The 25,607-nt window shown below is 39.4% G+C and overlaps 1 protein-coding gene across 4 annotated transcripts in view; it reads left to right on the top strand.

Moving 5' to 3' along the window:
• NFIB (nuclear factor I B) overlaps positions 1-25,607 on the top strand; it is a 463,288-nt gene that overhangs the window by 76,141 nt on the left and 361,540 nt on the right. The gene's annotated exons all lie outside the window — the stretch shown is intronic.

Below are 25,607 nucleotides of genomic sequence, written 5' to 3' on the forward strand. Positions count from 1 at the left end.
CCCATTCTGTAGGTTGCCTGTTCACTCTGGTGGTAGTTTCTTTTGCTGTGCAGAAGCTCTTTAGTTTAATTAGATCCATTTGTCAATTTTGGCTTTTGTTGCCATTGCTTTTGGTGTTTTAGACATGAAGTCCTTGCCCATGCCTATGTCCTGAATGGTATTGCCTAGGTTTTCTTCTAGGGTTTTTATGGTTTTAGGTCTAACATGTAAGTCTTTTTTTTTTTTTTTTTTTTTTTTTTTTTTTTTTTGAGACGGAGTCTCGCTCTGTCACCCAGGCTGGAGTGCAGTGGCGTGATCTCTGCTCACTGCAAGCTCCACCTCCTGGGTTCACGCCATTCTCCTGACTCAGCCTCTCCAAGTAGCTGGGACTACAGGCGCCCGCCACCACGCCCGGCTAATTTTTTGTATTTTTAGTAGAGACGGGGTTTCACCGTGGTCTCGATCTCCTGACCTCGTGATCCGCCCGCCTCGGCCTCCCAAAGTGCTGGGATTACAAGCGTGAGCCACCGCGCCCGGCCAACATGTAAGTCTTTAATCCATCTTGAATTAATTTTTGTATAAGGTGTAAGGAAGGGATCCAGTTTCAGCTTTCTATATGTGGCTAGCTAATTTTCCCAGCACCATTTATTAAATAGGGAATCCTTTCCCCATTGCTTGTTTTTGTCAGGTTTGTCAAAGATCAGATAGTTGTAGATATGTGGCTTTATTTTTGAGGGCTCTGATAGGTTCCATTGGTCTATATCTCTGTTTTGGTACCAGTACCATGCTGTTTTGGTTACTGTAGCCTTGTAGTATAGTTTGAAGTCAGGTAGCGTGATGCCTCCAGCTTTGTTCTTTTGGCTTAGGATTGACTTGGCAATGCGGGCTCTTTTCTGGTTCCATATGAACTTGAAAGTAGTTTTTTCCAATTCTGTGAAGAAAGTCTTTGGTAGCTTGATGGGGATGGCATTGAATCTATAAATTACCTTGGGCAGTATGGCCATTTTCACAATATTGATTCTTCCTATCCATGAGCATGGAATGTTCTTCCATCTGTTTGTATCCTCTTTTATTTCATTGAGCAGTAGTTTGTAGTTCTCCTTGAAGAGGTCCTTCACATCCCTTGTAAGTTGGATTCCTAGGTATTTTATTCTCTTTGAAGCAATTGTGAATGGGAATTTACTCATGATTTGGCTGTCTGTCTGTTATTGGTGTATAAGAATGCTTGTGATTTTTACACATTGATTTTGTATCCTGAGACTTTGCTGAAGTTGCTTATCAGCTTAAGAAGATTTTGGGCTGAGACGATGGGGTTTTCTAGATATACAATCATGTCATCTGCAAACAGGGATGATTTGATTTCCTCTTTTCCTAATTGAATGCCCTTTATTTCCTTCTCCTGCCTAATTGCCCTGGCCAGAACTTCTAACACTATGTTGAATAGGAGTGGTGAGAGAGGGCATCCCTGTCTTGTGCCAGTTTTCAAAGGGAATGCTTCCAGTTTTTGCCCATTCAGTATGATATTGGCTGTGGGTTTGCCATAGATAGCTCCTATTATTTTGAGATACATACCATCAATACCTAATTTATTGAGAGTTTTTAGCATGAAGGTTGTTGAATTTTGTCAAAGGCCTTTTCTGCATCTATTGAGATAATCATGTGGTTTTTGTCATTGATTCTGTTTATATGCTGGATTATGTTTATTGATTTGTGTTATGTTGAACCAGCCTTGCATCCCAGGGATGAAGCCCACTTGATCATGGTGGATAAGCTTTTGATGTGCTGCTGGATTCGGTTTGCCAGTATTTTATTGATGATTTTTGCATCGATGTTCATCAGGGATATTGGTCTAAAATTCTCTTTTTTTGTTGTGTCTCTGCCAGGCTTTGGTATCAGGATGATGCTGGCCTCATAAAATGAGTTAGGGAGGATTCCCTCTTTTTCTATTGGTTGGAATAGTTTCAGAAGGAATGGTACCAGCTCCTCCTTGTACCTCTGGTAGAATTCGATTGTGAATCCATCTGATCCTGGACTTTTTTTGGTTGGTAAGCTATTAATTATTGCCTCAATTTCAGAGCCTGTTATTGGTCTATTCAGAGATTCAACTTCTTCCTGGTTTAGTCTTGGGAGGGTGTATGTGTCAAGGAATTTATCCGTTTCTTCTAGATTTTCTAGTTTATTTGCGTAGAGGTGTTTATAGTATTCTCTGATAGTAGTTTGTATTTCTGTGGGATTGGTGGTGACATCCCCTTTATCATTTTTTATTGTGTCTATTTGATTCTTCTCTCTTTTCTTCTTTATTAGTCTTGCTAGGGGTCTATCAATTTTGTTGATCTTTTCAAAAAACCAGCTCCTGGATTCATTGATTTTTTGAAGGGTTTTTTGTGTCTCTATCTCCTTCAGTTCTGCTCTGATCTTAGTTATTTCTTGCCTTCTGCTAGCTTTTGAATGTGTGTACTCTTGCTTCTCTAGTTCTTTTAATTGTGATGTTAGAGTGTCAATTTTAGATCTTTCCTGCTTTCTCTTGTGGGCATTTAGTGAGAAATAGCCCTCTTTCAAAGGGTGTTGACATCAACTCATTCAAACTAAACTATCATTTTTTTAAATTTAATTTTGTAAATAGGTAATATATTAAAGTGGTTCAAAATTCAAAATGTGCAAAGGCTATGCAGTGAATAGTGTAACTTCCACCCTGTTCCCTGGATATCCAGTTCATCTTCCCAGAACCAATGTTATTAGCTCCTAATATGTTTTTCCATAGAAATGCTGTACTTATGTGTATGCTCATGTATTCTCTATTAGCCTTTTTAAGATCAATGGCAGCATACAGTACACATTGCCCTTGGCGTTTTCTTTCTCACATGACAATTTTATTTGAATGTCTTTTTATGTCAGTATCTAGAATTGTCTCATTCATTGTTATGGTTGTACATTGTTCAATTATGGACCTGTACTATAATTTATTTAGCCATCTTCCAAAAATGGGCATTCCAGTTGTTTTAAGACTTTTGATTTTGCAAACAATTCTGCAATTAATAATGTTGCCATTGCCATTTCACACATGTACAGGTGCATCAATAGGATAAATTTCTCAAAATGGGATGGCTGGGTCAGAGTATGTTCTTCGGTACTTTTGGCGGATATGGGCAAATTGTCCCCTATTGAAAACGTAGCAATTTGTAGCCCTACTGGAAGTGCTTCCATTTGCCAACATAATGTGCTGTCAAACTCTGGGATCTCTGCAATCTAATAGCTGAAACAATTTTATCTTACTTTATTTTTAATTTGAATTTTCAAATTAAATGAGTGAGGCTGCATGTTATAAGTGAGGCTGAGCATCCTTTCACATGAATAACAGCCAATTAATACTTTGTCCTTTGAACTAGGTGTTGATATTTTATTTTAATTTTCCTAGTGCATTATTGGCTTTTTGTGCCTTGATTTGTAGAAGTTCTTTGGATATTAGAGAAATTAATTATATGTCTATATAAGTTGAAAACATTTTTGCAGGTTTGTCCTTTGTCTTTTTACTTTGTTTGTGGTGATTTTTGCTTTCCAGAAAAACTTTATTATTAAGTAGTTGAATTAAACCACCTTTTATGCTATAGGCTTTTGGATTCTGTGTCATAGCTTAGAAAGTCTTTCCCAACATAAGAATGTTTTTAAAAGCCAAGTGATTTTAACTTTCATGCCTTAAATGATAAAAAAAAAATGCCGAGTAGTTACTCCAGGTACTTTTGTAACTTCAGTTTTTATTAGGTGAATCATATGAAATCACCAATATTTGATAATTTTTGACCTACAGAAATAGTATTATGATCAAATCTAGTACATTCAATGCTTTGATCCATTTGGAATTTATTCTGCAATATATGAGGTCAGGTCCAACTTGTTTTTGCAGATGCCAATCCAACTGAATTATCCATCTTTTCCTACTGTTTATTAATGATACCTCTTGATACTAATTTTCCAAATGAACTTGTATATGTTTTTTATTTTCAAAACTCTCCCATTGATCTGCCTGCCCATTCAAATGTTGTATTAATTATTTAGATTCTATGTTTTAATATCTCATAATTCTTTTTTAGAATGTTCCTCTTTTTAAAAAATTTTTCCAAGTGAATTTAGAATTTTCTAGTCTAGTTCCCTAAAAATGAATGATAATCTTGTTTACACTTTTGTTAAGGTCACTTTGAATGTATAGCTTACCTGAGAGTTAACTGCCCTTTTTTTGATGGTACATTTTCTGAAGTAGCTTCTTAACTGTTTCCAGCCTCTCAATTCTCTTCTCTAATCCGTTCATTCTGCAGTCTGCCACCTGACTAATCTGCCTAAACATCATCTTCATTAAATCATATCCCTGAGTTTCCCTAATCCACACGTTTTGTTTTCATCTTTCTCCTTTTAGAAATCTGCCATGTCCTCCTCTCACCCCTCCACTAACTAAAAGCCTTGATAAATCCACTTGTTCATCCAGTTCACATCCTCAAGTGAACTCTCACCTGGCTGTTGCAACATACCACTTTTCCCTCCCTTCCATGAATCACTGCTCTACCTCACTAGTTAATACTAAATAATGCATGACTTTTGTTACATCACACATGTTTAACTTGAGTGACTTAGGTTTCAAAAGCAGACAATTACATGTTTATTACATTAAACCTCACATTTCTGTGGTTGAAATAATGATACACACTTAGATTTTTATTACTTTGCACCTGCATCTGCCTTAAATTCCTGTGTGTCTCCATTATATATCTCTATTAATTCATTCAATCTGTCACCAAATATGTATTGCAGGCCTACCATGTGCCAGGCATCCTGAAAGTCATCAGATATTTGTATCAGTCAAATTAAGCAGCAGTAACAAATAACCCCCAATCATGGAGGCTTACAACCATAAAGGTTTATTTTTTGCTCATATTACATGCCTGTTCCCACTCAGCTTGACTCTGCTCTAAGTCTTCATTTCAGAATTCAATTCCTTCCAGGTTCGAGGAGCAGCCCTGTCTGGGATATGCTGGTGTCTTGGCATAGGGGAAAAGCAGTAGGGAGACCATATGAAAACCTTTAAAGCTTCTGCTCAGAATGACACATGTCAATTCCACTTATATTTTATTGGTCAAAGCAAGGCATGTGACTAAGCTTTGGGACTGGAACTATAACATTCTTGTAGGGATGGATTCCGTAGTGAAAGGTACAGAATATTTTTAACAAATAGAACAATTACCACAGCAATAAAGTGGTGGAAAAGGCAAATATAGAACTGATGTTACAGAGCTTACCAGCTAGCAGAAAATGCAAACATTAGCCAAATAATAGCCCAGTTGTGACAAGTGCTTCAAAGGAGTAAGAGAAAATGATAAGAAAACGTAAAATAGGTAAGTCATCATAGTCTAGGTGGCTTAAAAGACCCTGTTTTCACTACCACTAAGAAACATTTGAGAGTTAACAAAAATTAACTAGGCGAGAGACAGGGTTACCTCCTGGTCAAATGCTTCGAATAACTTGATGTCATTCAAACCTCTTGGATGTGTTAATTTGACCAAGATGAGCAGAATTAGCACGCTTCTATTGTGCAGATTGTCTGCAGCTAAATAACAACATAATCTTCTCAGAGGTTCACTGTTCCACAATTCCTTATTAATATGTTTTCCTCATTTGACAAGTCAGGTCTGACTTTACAATTACATTATTGTATTGACAATTGTACTGGTTTTGAGGAGTCCTAAATGACAACTTGTATTTGGACTGGAATCTACTTTCCTACAAATGGCAACTTGTGGGTCTTCTTATTTACACTACCTATATGTTTGTAGAACATGTGTAATATATGTTGTATTTTTTTTTTTGAGACGGAGTCTTGCTCTGTCACCAGGCTGGAGTGCAGTGGTGCGATCTCGGCTCACTGCCTCCCGGGTTCAAGCGATTCTCCTGCTTCAGGCGCCTGAGTAGCTGGGACTACAGGTGCCCACTGTGCCCAGCTAATTTTTGTATTTTTGGTAGAGATGGGGTTTCACCATGTTGGCCAGAGTGGTCTCGATCTCCTGACCCTGTGATCCACCAGCCTCAGACTCCCAAAGTGCTGAGATTACATGCATAAGCCACTGCGCCCGGCCAATATTGTATTTTCTTTTTGTTATAAAAATTTACCGCTATTTGCTAAAGAAGTGGGCAGTAATTATGGAGCAGGGGAATAATGTCACCATTTCAAATGGGAATGTACCCTATCCCTAACATGTAATTTTTAGACCATTTCTACTTTCCTAAGACAATATTACTCTCAATGATTTACTAAGAAATAAGTGAGTAAACTAATAATGATGCTATGTTCTTAGTCTTGTTTTCTTAACGGATGCCTCGGAAGAGAGCCTTTGTCATTCCGTCTCCATACCATATGTCTCTGTTGACATTAAAGTGCTTAGTTCCAAATGAGTTGGCTTCATTCAAGCATCTTAATTCAAGAGTAGATGATTAGATCTTAAGCTAAAAACCTATTAGGATGTAAGCACTTGTATTTTTGAAAAGTATTAAGGGAACATCATAGTGTGGTTGCAGATAAATCCTCCCTATCTAGTAGTGGGTTGGCAGAAATCTCATTTGATCTTCAAACATGACAGACTAGCTTCATGTCAAAATTAAACACAGAATGAGAAACCTGCCAGTGTTTGTTATACAGTATACACACACTGGATCATGTCTGTTTTTATCCTTTGCTGGGAGTCATTTCGGTGATCCTGTCTTTGAGCACGGATAGTCAGAGAAGACCCAGTGTCCTTTAAACACACAAAAGATACCCTGAACAAGATTCTGAGATCAGGGTGGGAACCCACCTCACTGGGAGTTCTAAAATGAATGCCACACAGTGGTGGGCTTATGTACCCATAAGGTTTCTTAACAGGCACCGTGCTACAAAGTAATCAAAGTGGAAAAAGACAAATCACATTCCAAATACTTTCAATCCGTTTGAGAAAGCACGTACTGATCTAAATAAAACCCAGTGCTATGATTGTTCCTGCTTTTATTTAACCACATGTGTGGCCCAAACTAATAGGATTCTCCCCCTTCTCCTCCCTGCTTCCAGTTAATTTGTTTTAGTCCCTATGTAATCCTGTCATCAGCAGGGCACAGTGATCTTCATACAGGGAATGTGAAAATCATTTGATAACCATCTGCCTAAAGTTTTGGCAGATATTTGTTTAGCTTACAGAGCTACTACCAAGTTGGGACTCCTCATCAGGAGTAGACATGTCTACTAGGGAATAGGGCCAAATATGAAGTCCCAGGGTTGAGATTTTCTCATTATACTCTGACAGATGACCTGTAGATGACTGTACCACTCCTGAAGAAGGAAACACAAGATTGATATATCATTACCTAACTTCAAAAGCACCTGCTACTTCCTTCCTTCTTTCCCTTCCTTTCCTTTCCTTTCCTTCCCCTCCCTCCCTCCGTCCCTTCCTTCCTTCCTTCCTTCCTTCCTTCCTTCCTTCCTTCCTTCTCCCTCTGTCTCTCCCTCCTTCCATCCTTCTTTATCTCCATCCCTCCCTCCTTCCTACTTTCCCTCCTTCTTTCTTCTTTCTTTTCTTTTTTAATGTAAAAAATATCATGGATATAATGAAACAGTAAGGGTGGGTTTTGATTAAAACTGCTTGGGGAATTTTAGTAGCTCATACCTCTAACTGTACAACCCCTCAGTGTGTTACCTCTTGGTTCACATCAATGTTGACAGCTCCTTTATTACTCATTAGAAACACGAATAACCACAAAGGAATAAGGCTTTATGAGAACAGAAATGCAAATTGCTGCTAGAGAAAAAGTCAGATCTGTATGTCAAAGTAGTTATTGACTTAAACATGAAAACCTGAAAAATGAGAGCAGACATCCCGGATTAACTTGTATTGATAATGCCTCTTAACTGCATCCTCCCCCCAGCCCCAAGGGGCTTTGAGTACCATAAAGATATTACATGTTCCAGACATACAAATTAAAACAGGACGACAGGTTCAGAACTTGCAAAAAAAATAAGGTCATGCTTTAAATAAATGGGGCTTCATGAAAATAAAAATTTTCATGAAAATTCAGATCAAAACATTAAGAACTAAGACTATAGTGGGAAACTCAAGCTGCCTTTCAACAGAAATATCCCCATTAGGACAAGTTTTCACATTCTATGTTAAGTGGGGGATTACAGCCCCCTTGAGTTACTGAAGTTTAATCAAATTATACAAGCAAGCTCTAAAATATTATGATTTGTATGTGGCAACTGGATATTTGGATGCTAGTTCGATATTTGATGATGCTTAGAAACTATTGTCAAACTTATGTTCGGCCTGAAGTGGTATCGTGGGTTTTGTTTTGTTTTTTTAAGTGCTTACCTTTTACAGATACATACTTTAAACATCTTTATATTTTAGAGATACAAACTAAGATGTTTATGAATAATTGGCCAAGAGTTGATCAATGTTGAAACTGGGTGGTGGGCACATTAAGGTTCAATATATTATTCTATATTTCTATGTTTAAAATGCTTCATAATAAAATTTCAAAAGAAATACTGTGAAATATCAGGTATACAAAGATGTAATAAAGAATAATCTGGTGAACACCTATCGATCCACCATGCAGCTGAAGATTTAAAACATATAAATGTTGTTGAAAAATTATAAAGTGACTCTTCTACCTCAATTATCTGGCTACCTTTGTGGTGTCCCACTGGGAGGGTAGGAGCTGGTGTCGACTCATTAAAATTAGTAACACCTCAAATGTTTCCTCCAGCTGGCTATAGCAGACCTGGATTCAAGCTTCACCGAGGCAATGTGGTGCCAGCACCTGGACCAAAATCCCTGCTCTAAATAGTTGTGTGACCCCTTGTAAAGTTCCAAATTTCTGTGAGTCTCATTTGTGAAAAATATAATTAGTGATACCACCCCTGAAAATGTATTCAAAGCATGGCAGACAATGTCTGTAAATCACATGGCTGGCACTGGGTAAAGTGTAGCTGTTTTCTTCAATGTTTTAAAATAAGACATCTGGACATTTCCCAACTGAAATGTATGAGAATCTCTGAAGAAACAGTAAATAGATACTTCATGGCCAGTTGATAAATAAAACAAAGCCCAGTTTTTGCCACTTATAAAAGAAAAGAAAATCACCTTGAAAGTGTTTTAGTAGTTCCCAGGAATCAGGAGGACAAAGTTAGAGAATTTATGAGTTTGTGTTGGGGGGCAGTGCTGTAACATCTGATTTAAAGGGAGTCTGTCAATGCAGTGTAGGGGGCTACTTAGAACTGAACAAGGTTTATTATAAATAAAGATCGGAGTACACAGAGTGGGGAGGTTTTCAAAGTAAAGAATAAATGATCTTTTGAAATTATCTGTTATTCTAAGAAAGGGTGATAAATGAAGACAGGATAGTAGACTTGGGGAAAGTTCTTGAAACTAACTATAATATTATCTTCAACTTCAGCTTCTTGGGCAAGAGTTTCCTGGAAAAGTAACGTTAGGTCAATGCAGTTTGAAGAGTAAAGTTGTGTTGATGTAAGCAGTAGGTTGAGTGGGTATAGATGTTTTCTTTTCCCAGTTATACAGAGGGCTTTAATGAGAATGAAACCATCATTCTCAGCAAAGTATCACAAGGACAGAAAACCGAACACTGCATGTCCTCACTCATAGGTGGGAATTGAACAAAGAGAACACATGGACACAGGGAGCGGAACATGACACACTGGGGCCTGTCGGAGTGTGGGGGGCTGGGAGAGGGACAGCATTAGGAGAAATACCTAATGTAAATGACGAGTTAATGGGTGCAGCAAACCAGCATGGCACATGTATACCTAGGTAACAAACCTGCACATTGTGAACATGTACCCTATAACTTAAAGTATAATAATTTAAAAAAATAATTATTTTATTTATTTATTTATTTATTTATTTATTTATTTTTAATCGAGATGGAGTCTTGCTCTGCTGCCCAGGCTGGAGTGCAGTGGCGTGATCTCGACTCACTTGCAACCTCTGCCTCCTGGGTTCAAATGATTCTCATGCCTCAGCCTCCCGAGTAGTTGGGACTGCAGGCATGCACCACCATGTCTGGCTAATTTTTTTGTATTTTTAGTAGAGATGGTGTTTCACCTTGTTGGCCAGGCTGGTCTCAAACTCCTGACCTCAGGCGATCCACCCGCTTCAGCCTCCCAAATTGCTGGGATAACAGGTATAAGCCACTGTACCCAGTCGAGAAATATTTTTGTCTGTTTTGACTTTTGTTTTTCAGCCCCAGCATGAACAGGGATTATATAATAAAAAATGATGCATTTCAACAAAATTAACTTCCTTTATGATCACACTTTCAACTCATGCATTCTCTATTGCTTTTTACCATCTCATTTGAATATTTCTGACTGTCTTTAGAATGCTATTATAGCTTTATGCCAGTGATCCTCAACTTCGCCTGCAAATTGAACTCATTTGAGAAGATGTTTGATGTCCTGAAGCCCAGGTTCCATCTTAGGCCAATTAAATCAGAATATCTGGAGTGGTGCATAGGCATCAGTAAGTTTAAGCTCTCTCAGTGATTCCAATGTGCACATAAGTTTGAGAACCACCACTTGAAGCACAGTTGGAGAAATAAAATTTGGGGGGAATTATGAGACTTTGGTTGGACCCTGACACTAACTACTGACGTCTGAATATTGAAGCAACTTTCTGATGCCATTAAATATTAGTAGAAAATATTAGTAATGACACAATATTATATACAAACATCCTGCCCTTTAAGGTCTGGGAATTAAATTGCATCAAATTGCATCAAATTTTTCAGGAACTTAAAGTTTCATGGTAACCTTCAATCTTTGATCATCCACCCCAGCAACTTCCTTTTCTTCACTGTCTCATAGTGCTGTTCCTTTATTCTACCCTAGCATTGACTCAAACTGGGAGCAACTCCCTTTCTTTGATTTGTATGCATATTCATCCCTCTATCTCCCAATCCTCACTTGAGCAATATTTATGCAGGTGTAGCAGACATTGCTGGAGGTTGGAAAAATGAATGGGAAAATTGCAAAAACATAAAAATCTTAATGTCAGGTATTAGATACCAGCGATCCATGGGATGACAAGTTCTTTGCCCACCTTGCTTGCTGTGCTGCTACCACCCTACACACCTCTGTGCTCCCACTCTATTTCTTATTTGCCCCTCTTTCAAGAGAAAATGAAAAGTCCTACCCTTGTCTTATTCAGTACACTGCGTTTGTTTCCAGCCTCATTACCACACTTATCTTTGGTATTCCCTTTGCATATGCAAAGATTCATTAAAATCCTTTGATAGACAATAAAGCATTTCCTCTGAATAGCACCTTCTCCATCCCAACTAGATTTTTTAAGATAAAGAAAGCACTGGAGAAATACTACTACCACTCTCATGGGAATTATGACAATCCCTTTCAACTCTTAGAATATATAAATAGTCAAATCAATTCAGATTTTAAATAAAAATGGTTTTTTGGATACAATCATTTAGTTCCTTGTTTCAGCCAATAATTATGCCTACCGCCATAGATACCACAAGATACAAACTTAATAAGGAATGAAAAATCTTTCAGGAAGCATCAGTTTATTGAGGACATTAAGACAGATTCGTATGGCATAGTTAAGTTATACATAATAGAAGAGACTAATTTTGTGTACAGTGAACTCATTCCCCAAGAATTGGTTTTGCTTTATTGATAGTCACTTTCTGTGATCCATATTTTCACACTGTATAATGTTTGCAAAGAACCAGGCTTTTTCTCAATCCCATCTATGGTTACATATATGGTCAAACCACAAGTTATTTACTTTTTTGATTCTCAGTCAAGTTTTCTATAACTTCATTGATAGAAAGCCAGATCAGTATAGGCTAAAGAATCAATAGAGGGCTTCCAATTTCAGGGTAGGTACCTTGATCAGCCTTCCTTCTATGCATAATTTAAAAACTTGTCTAAATATGTGAAAAAGCATCATCTTAAATCGATCAATGAACTCTGAAAAAAGAAAATAAATTTCAGCCTAGGAACTGGGATCATTTGTTGAAACAAATGAACATGAACTCTTGTTTTTATGACTTCTAAGATACTGGGAATGGGAGACAAATCCCAGAGTCCACCAAGGTGGGGAGTCCACATGCCTGTATCCCAAAGAATTATACTCTCAGAATAAAAGTGAACTAATTAATGCAGCTATTTCTCTTCACTCCCACTCTCAACCAGAAAACTACAAAGAAAATATACAGCTTTTAATGGTGGTGCAGAGCAAAGGTGAGAAAAGAAAAAGAAATCACTACTGAGAACTTATAGCCACAGCTTGTCTGAGATTTACAGCCTGAATTCACACTCATTTAGTGGTTTTAAAAACCTCAAGCCAAGAATTTAATTGAGAGTGACCCCACACTAATTGTACCACCGGGTGAATGATAGAAATAAATGTAGATCCTCTCTGAAGGACACATCTTCTTTCCAAGCTCTAAAGAACTCCCACGAATACAATTCCGAGAATATGGAGCATACTGCAATAAAACTTTACTAAATGCACAAGGAAATAATGCACAATGAGCAATAACTAAAAACAAACAGGGCAGACATAGATTCATAAGGACTTCAGGTCATGGAAGTTTCAGACCCAGGCTATTAAAAAATTATGTGTAATATTAAAGAAATAAGTTGCAAACTTGAAAATATGAAATAGAAACAATAAACTATAAAACATAACCAAACAGACTTTCAAAGAACTTCATTGAACTTATGAAATATAAGATTCTTATGATAAAAATGCCTCAAGCATATAAGGAATTTCTGTGTTGGTTTATTCATATGTGATAAAAGCATATTGGTTCTGAATAAATATAGATGTTCTTATCCATTAGAGATGACTACTAAGGTATTTTCAAGGGAAATGTTATTGCAGATGGAATTACGTGATATCGGAGATCTGTCTGAAAATTTTGCTAAGAAAAATGTGTTTAAAGTGTGTAGGTAGAAAAAGATAAAATAAGATTGTTAAAATGATGATTATTAAAGTTGAGTAATGCGCAGAAGTTGTTTTTATTAATACTATTCCCTGTACTCTTGTGATGTCTTTAAAATTACATAATAATACGTTCATTTATTTAGGAGACAGAATATATTTATGTAGCTAGTATGGGCCCAGATATTGTTAGTGCTCACTACATAATTTTTAGATATGATTTTAAAATGTATGATTATTCTGTTTTCAAGTCATATTATTATATATATGACACACATATAAATTTTCACTGGCCGCTACAAACCAAAAGTAGATGTTATACAGGAAAGAAATGAAATGGATGAGTTTGACAGTACAGTAATGAAAGCCGAAAAGAAAATTTGTGAACTGTAAAAGAGATTTGTAGAAATTATCCAGAAAGAAGCATAGGATAACAAAACAATAGTAAAAATAAACAAAGACACAGACATGTGGGGTGTAATGAGAACACGTAATGTAGGTTGGACTGGAGTCCCAGAAGGATAAGACAAGGGGAATTAAGCAGAGACAGTATCTGAAGAGATAATGGCTAAGGATTTTTCAGAACTGATACAATGTTCCAACCCCTAGATTCAAGCCCAATTAATCCTAAACAGTATAATTAAAAAGAAATCCATACTAGACACACTATTGTGAAACTGAAAACATAACATACAAACAAAACCAAAATCAAAATGAGGAAATTACCTTAAAAGGAGCCAGACAGCAAAGGCACGTTCTTTGGGTGAGCAACAGTCTGAAAGCACCTACATCAGCAATGAAAGCTGGAAGAGGGCGATTATGTCTCCAACATGCTGAAAGAACTTGGAATTCTATGCCTAGTGGAAATGTACTTCAGAAATGAAGATTAAATCAATACATTTTCATACACACAAAATCTGAGCCAGTGTGTTACCAGAAAACTCTCTAATAGCTATTCTAAAGGATGTTATTTAGGCATCAAGAAAATGTTCCCCAGTCAAACACTAAAGATGCAAGAAGAAGAGAATGAAAAGTGACAAATATGTAAGTGAATAGAAATAAGTATTGGGTGTATAAAACAATAGTGTCAGGCTAATCTCATTTGAGAACACAGCATAAATCCTAAACAAAATTTCATAAAACCAAACCAGCAGTGCTCCAAAAAAAATAGAACATAATGACCAAATTAGACTAATTTCAGAAATGCAAGGTTGGTTTAATATTTGAAAATTAAAACTTGTAAATTTAGAAATTAATGTACACATTGACAGATTAAAGGAGAAAAATCGAATGATCATCTAAATAGAAGCCAGAGTATTTGCTAAAATTTAATACTCATTTTATGATCTAAATTCTAAAAAAGATCAAAATTTCTTTTGCCAACAGGCAATAGGAGGTAACTTCCTTAACCCAATAAAAGGCGTCTATAGAAACTTACAGTAAATATTATAGTTAATGATAATAATGGTAAGAACACTCTCTTGAAGATCAGGAAAAAGAGAAAAATGCCCGCTATCACTCTTTTCCTTCAAACTTGTACTGTAGATTCTAGCCATCACAATAATAAAAAAATAGAAATGATTAAAATTATCACTATTTGTAATGATATGTATGATTATCAAAATAGAAGACCCCCAAAATATACAGGTTAATTATTAGAATTAATAAAAGAGTTTGGCAAGTTTGCCAAATAAAAACCAATACAGAAAAATCAACTACATTCCTATATACCAGCAACAAATAGTTGGGGCCAGAAAGCACCATATGGCACTGAAAATAAACAAACTACAACTATACACATCAACATGGACGAAGCTCACAAACATATCATGAGTATAGAAAGCAAACCACAGAAGAACACATACTGTATTGTTCAATTTATATAAAGTTCAAAAGCAAGCACAGCTGAACAATCTATGATTGAGGAATGTATACATAGGTGGTAAGACAAGAAAGAAAAACAGGAGAATGATTATCATGTAAGTGAGGATATTAGTTGCCTCTTGGAGAAGGCAGATAGTGCACAAAAAGGGTCTTTACTGTCCTTGTAATATTCTGTTTTAACTTGGTTAAGCTTATTTTCTTGTCTAAATTATTAATGATGTACATATGTTTTTATATTCTTCTGACATATTTCACAATTTTTGAAAAGTCAAAGAGTAAACAGGGATAAGGACAAAATTTGGTAAATGTTAAATGGCTGGGTAAGGAAGTGTTGGCTATATCATCTAAGATTTGCGTTTTCTTTTAACCAACACATTTCTGAGGCTTTCAACATCTAATCATGAAAACAAATCTTTCTCTCTGGCGTGAGGTTAAGTAACACTTTCAGGGATAATTCACTCTTATTTAGAAGCTCATCCATTTTCAGAGCTTCAACAATTACCATTATGCTTATGACTTTCAAAACTCTATTTTTATTGCTTTCCATCAGCCAGCCTAAGTGTCATTTTTTTCTAGCCATTACCTTCTAGAGAGTGCCATTTGAATGACCTACTGTTACCTAAAACGCTGTATCTGGTTTGATGATCTATGTTGAACTTATGAATACTCTTCTAAAGTCTACACTCTGTCCATAGGCGTGTTCTTTCATTGTCTTGGTTTTAACACCATCTATATATTGCAGCTTCCAAACTTCTTACTCTAACCCTAAGCCTCTCTTGTGAGTTCCTGGTTCATGTACCTAACAGCATGTTTGATGTCTCAATTTGGATCTTTCATTGGCATCTCAAACTGACACATCAAATATGTAATTTTGAATGATTAGGGCCTTGAAAATCATAAATATGCTTAGAAAATGACAAATAATTTTGCTTAGCTGATCTTAGTATGAGGGATTGAACAGAGGTAGAAAATATTACCAGAAAAATAGTTTGGGGACACACACTGAAGAGCCTTTGATGTTTTGTTTAACAGTTTGGACTTTGTGGGCAATGGACAGTGACAGAAATTTTTATTTTCTGTTCTTTTTTCATACAGTAAATATTAATTGAGCACCTGCCACATGTTAGGTAGACAGTATGCTCAGCAGTGAGAGTACGTCCACATCTGTAAGTCAGTTTCTGTCTTCATGGATATTACAGTCTATTGTGAGATTTATGCCACTAGATTTATATTTTAGAATGATAACTTTGTACATGTGGAAAATTAAAAGGTGAGACCACAGGCAAAAACAGGAAGGCAAGAAAGCCAAATGCCTGGACTAAAATAATTGGGAAGTAAAGATGAAGAGATATCTCCGAGAGTTTTAAGAGGAGGATATATTGCCATTGGGGCCAGGTTAGAATAAATGGAATGGAGAAGCAGGGCTTAGAAAGGGACTGAGGGCCGGGCGCGGTGGCTCAGGCTTGTAATCCCAGCACTTTGGGAGGCCGAGGCGGGCGGATCACGAGGTCAGGAGATCGAGATCACGGTGAAACCCCGTCTCTACTAAAAATACAAAAAATTAGCCGGGCCTGGTGGCGGGCGCCTGTAGTCCCAGCTACTCGGAGAGGCTGAGGCAGGAGAATGGCGTGAACTCGGGAGGCGGAGCTTGCAGTGAGCCGAGATCGCGCCACTGCACTCCAGCCTGGGTGACAGAGCGAGACTCCGTCTCAAAAAAAAAAAAAAAAAAAAAAGAAAGGGACTGAGGATGGCATCGCAGTTTTCATCTGGCTCATGAAGCTTGAGGAATGGCAGTGCCTTTACCTGAGATAGGTGATGTGGAAGAAGAAGGGCAGGTGGGTGGGAGACACCTGACTTCAGTTTGGACAGTGAACCTGAGACACCTATGAGACAGTCAGTGAAGGGGCTGGGTAGCTAATTAGAAATATGGCATCATGTTTTTTGAGAGAAGCTTCAGATGAAGGCATTGGTTTCGAAGCCCATCTATAGGAAGTAGTGGGTGAGCATGGAGGATGGAGGTGGGTAGCATGGAGACTGCCAAGAAGGAGAGCCGAGATGATCATTCAGATGACACACAAGAAGAAAAATTTGGCACTGCCCAACTGATTACCCTCAGCACTGCCATAGTTAGCTGTGAACCTTGACCTTCCTTTCCCAAAGCTCTGTGAGTCGGCCTCCCACTGTCCTGCATTCTGGGAAGGACAGAAGCAACACCACATATAGGCAGAAGAGTCATGGCGGGGGTGGGGGTGGATTTAAAGATCTGTGAAAGGTTTGCCTGCCACCAACCTGGGATTGGCCATGTCGCAAGTGTGGCTCTAGGTTAAAGCCTTGTGCATAATAGCCTTCCGCAGACTGCAAACACTATACTTGATAGAATAAACATATTCTAGTTATACACATTAGTGATACCGTTGTTACTAATAAAAATAGCAGCTCATGGTTTGTTATGGGTTAAGCTGTGTCCCCTCAAAAAGGTATGTTGGACTTGAACCCCCAGATCCTCAAAATGTGATCTTATTCAGAGATAGGGTCTTTACAGAGATAATCAAGTTTTATAGGACTAGTGTCCTATCAAAAGGCAAAGTTTGACACGGAGACAGACACACACACGCAAAGACGAAGACAGAGATTAGAGTGATGCCAAGCCAGGGAACGCCAAAGATTGCCAGCAAACCCTCAGCTTGGGGAGAGGCCTGGGACAGATTCTCCCTCCCAGCCCTCAGAAGGAACCAGCCCTGCTAGCTCCTTGTAGCCTCTAGAACTGTGAGGCAATCGATCTCTGCTGTTTAAGCCACCCAGTGGCAGTGCTTTGTTACAGCGGCCCTAGCGGACTAATACATGGCCATGTTTCACTGGACATTTTGTCAAATGCATTTTTTCCTCATGCTCATTTGATCCTCTCAACGACCCCTTGTGGAAGATATTATTAGGTAACCTCTTTTACAAGGTGGGAAACTAAAGCAATCAGAGATGCATGTTCCTGTGTGATAAGACACGGGAGACAGAAATTTTAGTGGGGAGAACATCAGAAAATTTCACACATGGGGCCCAGCACACTAACCAGCATTGTAGGAGAGGGCGGTGATTAAGCGAGGTGGACCCACAGTTAGCCTCCTAGGCTGCAGTCCCAGCCCTGGCAGCTCTGGCCGTGTGGTCCTGAGCAAGCTCCTTCACCAACTCTGCACCTTGGTATGATGAAGAAAATCATATCAAAGGTTCTCCTGAGGATGAAATGACCTAATTCCTGTGAAGTGTTTAGCACAGTGCCTGCCATATTACTATGTGCTCAACAAATGGTAGCTATTTTAAATCATTCATGGGAAATTACAAGGGAGCAGAGAAGCCCTTGTCATAAGCCCTTGAGGGTAATACGATCATAGTTGCCTCTCGTAAATGTACTGTACAAAGGGTCTGTAATAAATGCATTGTATATATTTAATGGTCTCTGGGTGTCTATGGGTAGGGATGGATAGCAACTACTGCTTATTCCATAGGCAGACATGGTCACTTGGTGATTCTCTTCCACGGCCCATTCACTTAGCACTGGAGGAGGCCCTCTCCTGAGGTCAAGCCCATCTTGACCCCCCAGGAAGCTGCTTGTCATAGTAATAAGGGTTGAGACTGCCTTGTTAGATGACAGGCAGGAAAAAAAAAAAGAAGAAGAAGAAGAAAGAATTGTGGGCTATATGCAACTGGGAATTAATCAGTTAAAAGGTCAGAACATAAAGTATGGGTTTTGATATAGACGGATCCCACATGCTTTGAACTTTAAAAATCACCGCATAAGGTTTCACTATAAGCACGTTCACCATAAAGGGACTTCACTACACAAATAACGAGAAAAGAAACGAAATCTCCATCCTGAATTTTAAAAATGCAATTAAAATCGGCGCAGACCCACTGAGCCTTGCCAAATCCTGCTTTAAATAACAGTTTGGAGAATCACAAACTTCAATTACTTTTGGCAATGTCTTGGTTTTCCATGAGGCACTACAGGTTATTAAATGTCATAGCTATTTAGCTTGCTAATGAATAGTTTATCCTACATTCAATTAGGCTGGATTTCTCTCCGTTTTTTTTGTTTTGTTTTGTTTTGTTTTCTCTCTCCTTTTTTTTTTTTTGAACCCACTCAAAGAATTGATGATAATTAAGGGAAAGCTGTCAAGGGTCCAGGTTTTTTTATCCAAGATATCTTTATAGTTCTAGGGCTACCTAGGGTAAAAATCTGGCTTCATCTTATAAACCTAATATCTATCTTCCACATCAGGAATGGCTGTCATAATGATGATAATAGTAAGAAAAATTGCAGTTGTATGTTCTACACAACACCTTTCAAACCGTTCTGCATATTTCACATTTTTCTCTTAATACCTTTGTGTAGTAGAAAAAGAGCAGGTTTATTATTCTTTTTAAAGTCAATGAGGCAAAGGAGGATAAATGAATGTTCCCAGATATCAAACTTCATCATGAACAAAGCAGAATGAAACATGAACAGGTAATGTAGTGTTAATTCTGTGTTCATTTCATTGCATTATCCAGTTCCCTGGTTTCTCTCTCACTCTCAAGTGACTAAGGCATTGTTATCAAGGGATGCAAATAGTATTTTCATGTATTTTTGAATCACAAGATTATCAAGGTCTGATCAGCTGGACAGCAGTCTCTTCCTGATCAGTGATGCGCTTGTTTATTTCATAGCCCCGCTTTAATCAGGAGAGATTGTGGCCCTAGTGATTTTTGACATTCATAGAGAAGGACGAAATCGGACATAGACCCTGTGTAATTCAACAAGTATATTTGTGAAATGTACTTCAGAAGAGGCAAAATTAAAATCACCAATAACAAAACACCTAGCCACAAGAAAAATAGGCCAATTAAAGAGCCTTTCAATCGGTATCAGCTCTTTCTGCAGGTCTAAAATGAGACCGCACTTCAGGGATTCTGGATCACACCCAGGCCAATTCAATATTTCAAACCAGTCAGCATGTGCTCTGTCCTAGGTGCTAAGGTGAAGCGTGTGGGAGACAGAAAGATGAGGAAGACACAGCTGGCCCCTTGCAGAGCTCTGTGGCAGTGGACTGCCCCAGCCCCACCCCAGCTCACACCAGGTGCCTCATGCATGTGAGGGCTCAGCCATTTTCGGAGCAAGCTCATTGTCACCACTATAAGAACAAATCTAGACAAAAAGTAGGTCCACCTGGTGAGCCAAATGTCTGGATCATTCTACAGAGGAGGGCTTCCAGCTCCCGTGTGGCTCAGCCACCCCTTCTCCTTCCAATTCCCACCCGAAAGTTCTCCTGCCCTGCCCACTTTGCTCCTGACGAAATTGACTGAGATATTGGTTCATATAGGGCAGAAAAGGCAATGTGTCAGCCCAAAACTGGGACAAACTGCTTCTGCCTCGGGGGTGTTTTCAACCCTTACACCGTGTTTTTGCCTCTCTACTTGTTTTCCTCCCATGCCCCTGTCATGTCCCTATCTCTGGAATTGGAACCACCTGTCCAGACCCTGAGGCACTCTGGCCCATCTGGTGTCCAACTCACCCCTTGGCCCTGACCACTTCTCATAAACAGAGCCCAGTCCCTAAACCTCAGGCCACTTCTGGGGCTCAGCATGTGCCAGCTCTCCTGGCACCCCCTCTTTCTGGCCTGAGGCTCAGGGAAGCTCACTCCCACATCTGGGGTAGCCAAAGTATAGCTAATATTTATTAAGCACTTACTAAGTACCAGGCACTCTTCTAAGCACATTGTATGTTTATTCAATCCTCACAATAGCCCTATAAAGTAGATATTATTATTATCCTCTTTTTAGGAAGGAAATTTAAACACAGAAAGATTAAATCATTTGTCCAAGGCTATCAGCCCCAGACCTTCGAGTAGCCTGTGCCTCGTTCTGTCACCCAGGCTGGGGTGCAGTGGTGTGAGCTCTGCTCACTGTAACCTTGACCTCCTGGGCTCAAGGGATCCTCCCACCTCAGCCTCCCAAGTAGCCGGGACTACAGGCCTGTGCTACCATGCCCAGCTATTTTTTATTTTTCATAGACAGGGGATTTCACTTTGTTGCCCAAGCTGTTCTCAAACTCCTGGCCTCAAATGATCCTCTTGTCTCAGCCTCCCAAAGTGCTGGGATTTTAGGCATGAGCCACAATGCCCAGCCTGAAACTTCTTAACAAAAAGTAGCTCCACAGGGATTGGTTAGAACACTCTTGGCCGTAAATCCAGAATGCTAACTGGGCTCCTTCCTGCCAACACTTTTCTTTCTTAAAACCTCAGAATCTTAATGTGATGGTAAGAGAAAATGTGGTCATTGGGGGCGTTCCCAGGATCTCCACTACTCAGCAATCCCTCTCTCCACCCCATGTCCCTCTTCCTCGGGCGTCCTGTTGCCACCCCTCTTTCTACACGCAGAGCCCTCATTCTCTGCCGCCGCCCCAGGCCTTCAGCTGTTCTCCCCGCTCTTTGTTATTACACATTATCATTAATGGATCAGCCCCCCCTCACAAGGTTTCCAAATAGAGGCCTGGCCCACCAGATCGTAAAGGTTAGGCCCGTGTATTCCAGGGGGCTGTGTCAGATGAGGAATTCTATTAGAAAGCTTTGCATCTGGAGTTTTCTAATGGTGCCTTCAGGCAAAAAAAATTAAAATTAAACCACCAACCAACAACCCCTCTCCACCCCCACCACCACCCTCTTTCCAGCTTTCCCCACAGCAAGATTTCTGACTTGGTTAAATAGAATTCATTAATAAGCAAGGGGGAAAATCACTCCAGGCAGTTTACTCTCGAAAATGTAAACTGTTAAAACATTTTGTGGTTACAAGAATTCTGAAAATAATGCGTTGTTCTCTGGTGTTTCATGCTCTCTTAGGATCAACAATTTTCTGATACACACAGGAAGCGTTGAGATGGTCACACCTAAGACCATTTAGCACCCAGCATTTCTTTCTGATGGTGATGTATTTGGAAGCTTGAAATCTGGAGCTGCAATTGTATTGGACTTCCTCTGCTTTCAGCTCTCTTATTTTCCCCCTAAAAATATGATTTATCTCCATGAGTGTGTGTAGTATATGAGCAATCCTTGGTACCCTTACAAGCACGAGATTTGTCCAGCCTTTCTCTCCTTCCGTCCCTGCTTCTCTCAGTCCCCCCTCATCTCCACCCCCACCAATCTCTCTCTCTCCATCTCACAGACACACATGTGCACACATACACACACACACACACACACACACACTAGGATGGGGGTGGTGTTCTAGAAAGTACCCAAGAAACAAGAGACAGGACTCTGGGAGGAGGGAACCGTGGAGTCTTCATTGCAGGGGGGTTCCCAACCTGTCTTTGTCTGAAAACTGGGCACTGGGCCAACCTCAGCCCCACGGATTGCCACTCTTGGCCTCCAGCCCAGTGATGGATCTGACTGTCATTTCCCTACCCCCAGCGAGGCAGGAGGCACACTGAGAAGAGGGACGAGCAGGAGAACACAGAGCTTGGCCTGGGAAAAGGGGTAGGAGTGGCGACGCTGGAGATAGGACTCAGCTGGGGAGGCGCGGGACCCCCTCCGGTCCCAGACCCTCCTGTCAGCTCCCAGCTCCTCTGTTAGAATCCATTATAAACAACCAGGGAGAGGAACAACTCCATCAGAAGAGCAGCACCAGGAGGCCAGAGGAGAGTCAGGCAAGCCAGGCTCTCTCACGTGGAACAATGAGCCCCTGGTAAACATTCATCTTATTCTTAAAACTCTGAAAGGGGAAGTCAACAGTCTTCGGGAATGAATTCCATAGTTTAATGCCCCACACAAGCAAGAACTTCTTGCTGACACCCAACTTAAATCACTCATACAGCAGACTGATCCCTATCTATTTAAAATGTGTTGCCATAGGCGGGGAAATAAGGCTGACAACATTTGGAAACCGACAAAAGGACAGCTTCCATGAACTTAAGAAAACACATAAAAGATAACTATAATAGCTATAAGATTCTCCTGCTTTGAATAGGTATTTTTTCCTGCTCACTTTTTACATTTGGATATTGTTTGTAAATGTATTTCCCTATATTAAATGTATGGCATGTCAGAGGCATAAAGAATCTGAAAGCTCATCTAGCCCAATTTCCCTTACCTTTCTGATGAGGACATAGAGACACAGAGAAGTCAAGTGACTAGTCCAAGGTCACACAGGGAGAAGGGTTGGAGAAAGAACTGGAATCCAGACAAAGCAGGCCACTTTCTTCTCTGTCTCTTTCTCTCTCCTCCCTCTCTCTCGTAATGCCTTCCTGCCTTTCTCAACTTCAACCTCATTTGAAAACTTTTAAGGAAATCTGTATTTCCTTCCGGGGTGCCAGCTCATATATTATCTCTATTCATCTGTATCTCAGTCACTAGACTATAAATTGTGTGAAATCATGATCCATTTCTGTTTTCTTCTCCACTGAATCCTTAAGATTCAGAAAAAATAACTATAGTAGATCCCAAGTCTTTGTGAGTCATGAACAAATTAGTGGGAGAGTGATAATAATGTCACTATTGATATAGCACAATCAGAGAAAAAGAATAATCAGGTGGTAGGTTGCAAAGAAGTTGCAAATGCCATCAGAAACCGTGTTTTGGTTCTATGGATTTTTCCTTTTGTAGTGAGTCACAGGTATTTGGTGCTGTGGAAGAAATCTGAATGCATATCCTAAGAAGACAGTGAATGTGCAGGAGAAATTTGGTAACTGTTCAAAAGTCCGTCTCACTCTAACAGGCAAGAACCTTTCAGAGTCTATCCACACGATGACTGACATCAAGTAAAGGAGAAGCCCATACAGATGCCAAATGAAAGCCTTACCTGGTGAACACTTCTGTGTGTCAGGGTTTTGCTCCCCAGTCGTGTGTGTCTTGAGGCACACAGCCTCACAGACTTCTCCAAGCTGAGATTCACCACTAGTGGCATGGCTGGAAGTCCTGAGTGATATTCATCTAATATTTCCAGCTCTCCGCTTTCCGGGCGTATGGCAGGGATGCACTGCCTGGGACTTTTATAGCAGGCTGAGGCCATGGAACCAGATCTAGCCAGTGAGTTGTAAGAAGAGATTTTCGTTGCTGATTCCGGAATCTGCAGAGCTCTTTCCATTTGCCAAAGCAATGAGCAGTGTTCATGACAGTGGTTACCTTAACCTTGTTCCCTGAGTGAGGAGACAGAGAGCAGGGCCATGCAATGAATGCGGATCAGTGCAAGGGAAGGAAAGCCTTCCTTATTCCAAGCCACTAAGATTTGCACATTGTCACATAGTATGACCTAAGCCGACAGATCCCATGTGTGAAGTAATTTAAGGAGTTACCTAATGGGTGTGGCATTTAATAGTATTAAAAGCTGTGAAGAGAAAGTTATTCCTTTTTCAAATTTTTGTGGTCATTCGGAAGAGTCCAGAAGAAGCCTGGTTCTGAGGCTGACGAGGTTTTTTTTTTTTTTTTTTTTTTTTTTTTGAGACGGAGTCTTGCTCTGTCACCCAGGCTGGAGTGCAGTGGCTGACGAGGTTTTAGCAGATTTCCTGCCCACCTTCCTTTTAAACGCAGAGCAGAACTTGAGCTTGGAGCATAGGGTGTCTGCTAGGATTTAATTCTATTGGTTTGTTTTCACATTTTGTTTTAGAGTGACCTCTATTTATGGAATGTGTTACTATGTTTTTAAAATGTATGGAATGTCATAAACTTTCCTTTGAAAATTTATTTATTTAAATTATAGTAATGTAACTAACATTTCCACTGTGCTTACTATGTGACAGACCTATTTTAGGTTGTTGACATGTACTTATCTGTTTAACCCTCATAACAATCCTATGAAGTAGTTGCTATTTTTATCTCCACTTAATGGATGAGAAAACAGAAGCACAGAGGTTAATAAGCAGCCCAAGTTCCCGCAGTTAGTAAGTGACAGAGCCAGAATTCAAATCCAGATAGTCTGGTTCCACAATTTGTATGCTATGAGTTGATCTTTTAAAAATATTATTTCTCCTGTGGTTCAGTTGGTAGATGCCCATAGCAAAAATTATGAAGGTGGTACATGAATGATTATACTTTGGGAAACAATTATGTCCTCTTTTGTCGACCAGGAGATTGGGTTTGCCCTCTTGCCACAGGGTGACCTTTCACCAGACTCACCCACATGCATTCCTCTTCAGGTCAGAGAATGCCTTGCCTGGTTCCTGCATAGGGCATGCAGGGCTCAGGAGCAGGAACTCCCAGCAAGAATCTTCTATGTGGCCATAGAAGGAAGATGTATTTGTGAGAGATGGAAGAAAAAGAAAAGGGGCTATAGATGATCAGATGGGAGTGAGTGAGTGAACATTTATGTCTGAAACTTTTCTCTTCAGAGATATCCTCCTTCCGGAAGCCTTGAAGCTGTGGGCACCCAATCAATACATACATGAGGTTCTTGCCACCCACATATAGTGCCAGCTAGCTCCAGCTGTTCCCAGGTCCTCTCTGTATAGAGGAATTAAAGGAGGCACGCTGATAACAATCCACTGATTAGAAATAGGTATTTCTGTGCATTTTGTTTTAAGATTTTCAGCCCTTGGCATATCTTGTGTAGACTACTTACTACTTCAAGTTTTACAGCAAAGGAATCTAAAATAAATTTCCTCTTGAAACTTATCTAGCATAGATCACTCCAGTTTCTTTGTGTGGTGGCTCACTAATGTTATCGGGAAGCTTTTCTTGCTGAGATTATTGTGGCTTTAAGGCCTATAGATATTCTGGCAGGGAGAAA

Source organism: Symphalangus syndactylus, chromosome 9 (genome assembly GCF_028878055.3).
Source record: "Symphalangus syndactylus isolate Jambi chromosome 9, NHGRI_mSymSyn1-v2.1_pri, whole genome shotgun sequence".
Classification (NCBI taxonomy): domain Eukaryota; kingdom Metazoa; phylum Chordata; class Mammalia; order Primates; family Hylobatidae; genus Symphalangus; species Symphalangus syndactylus.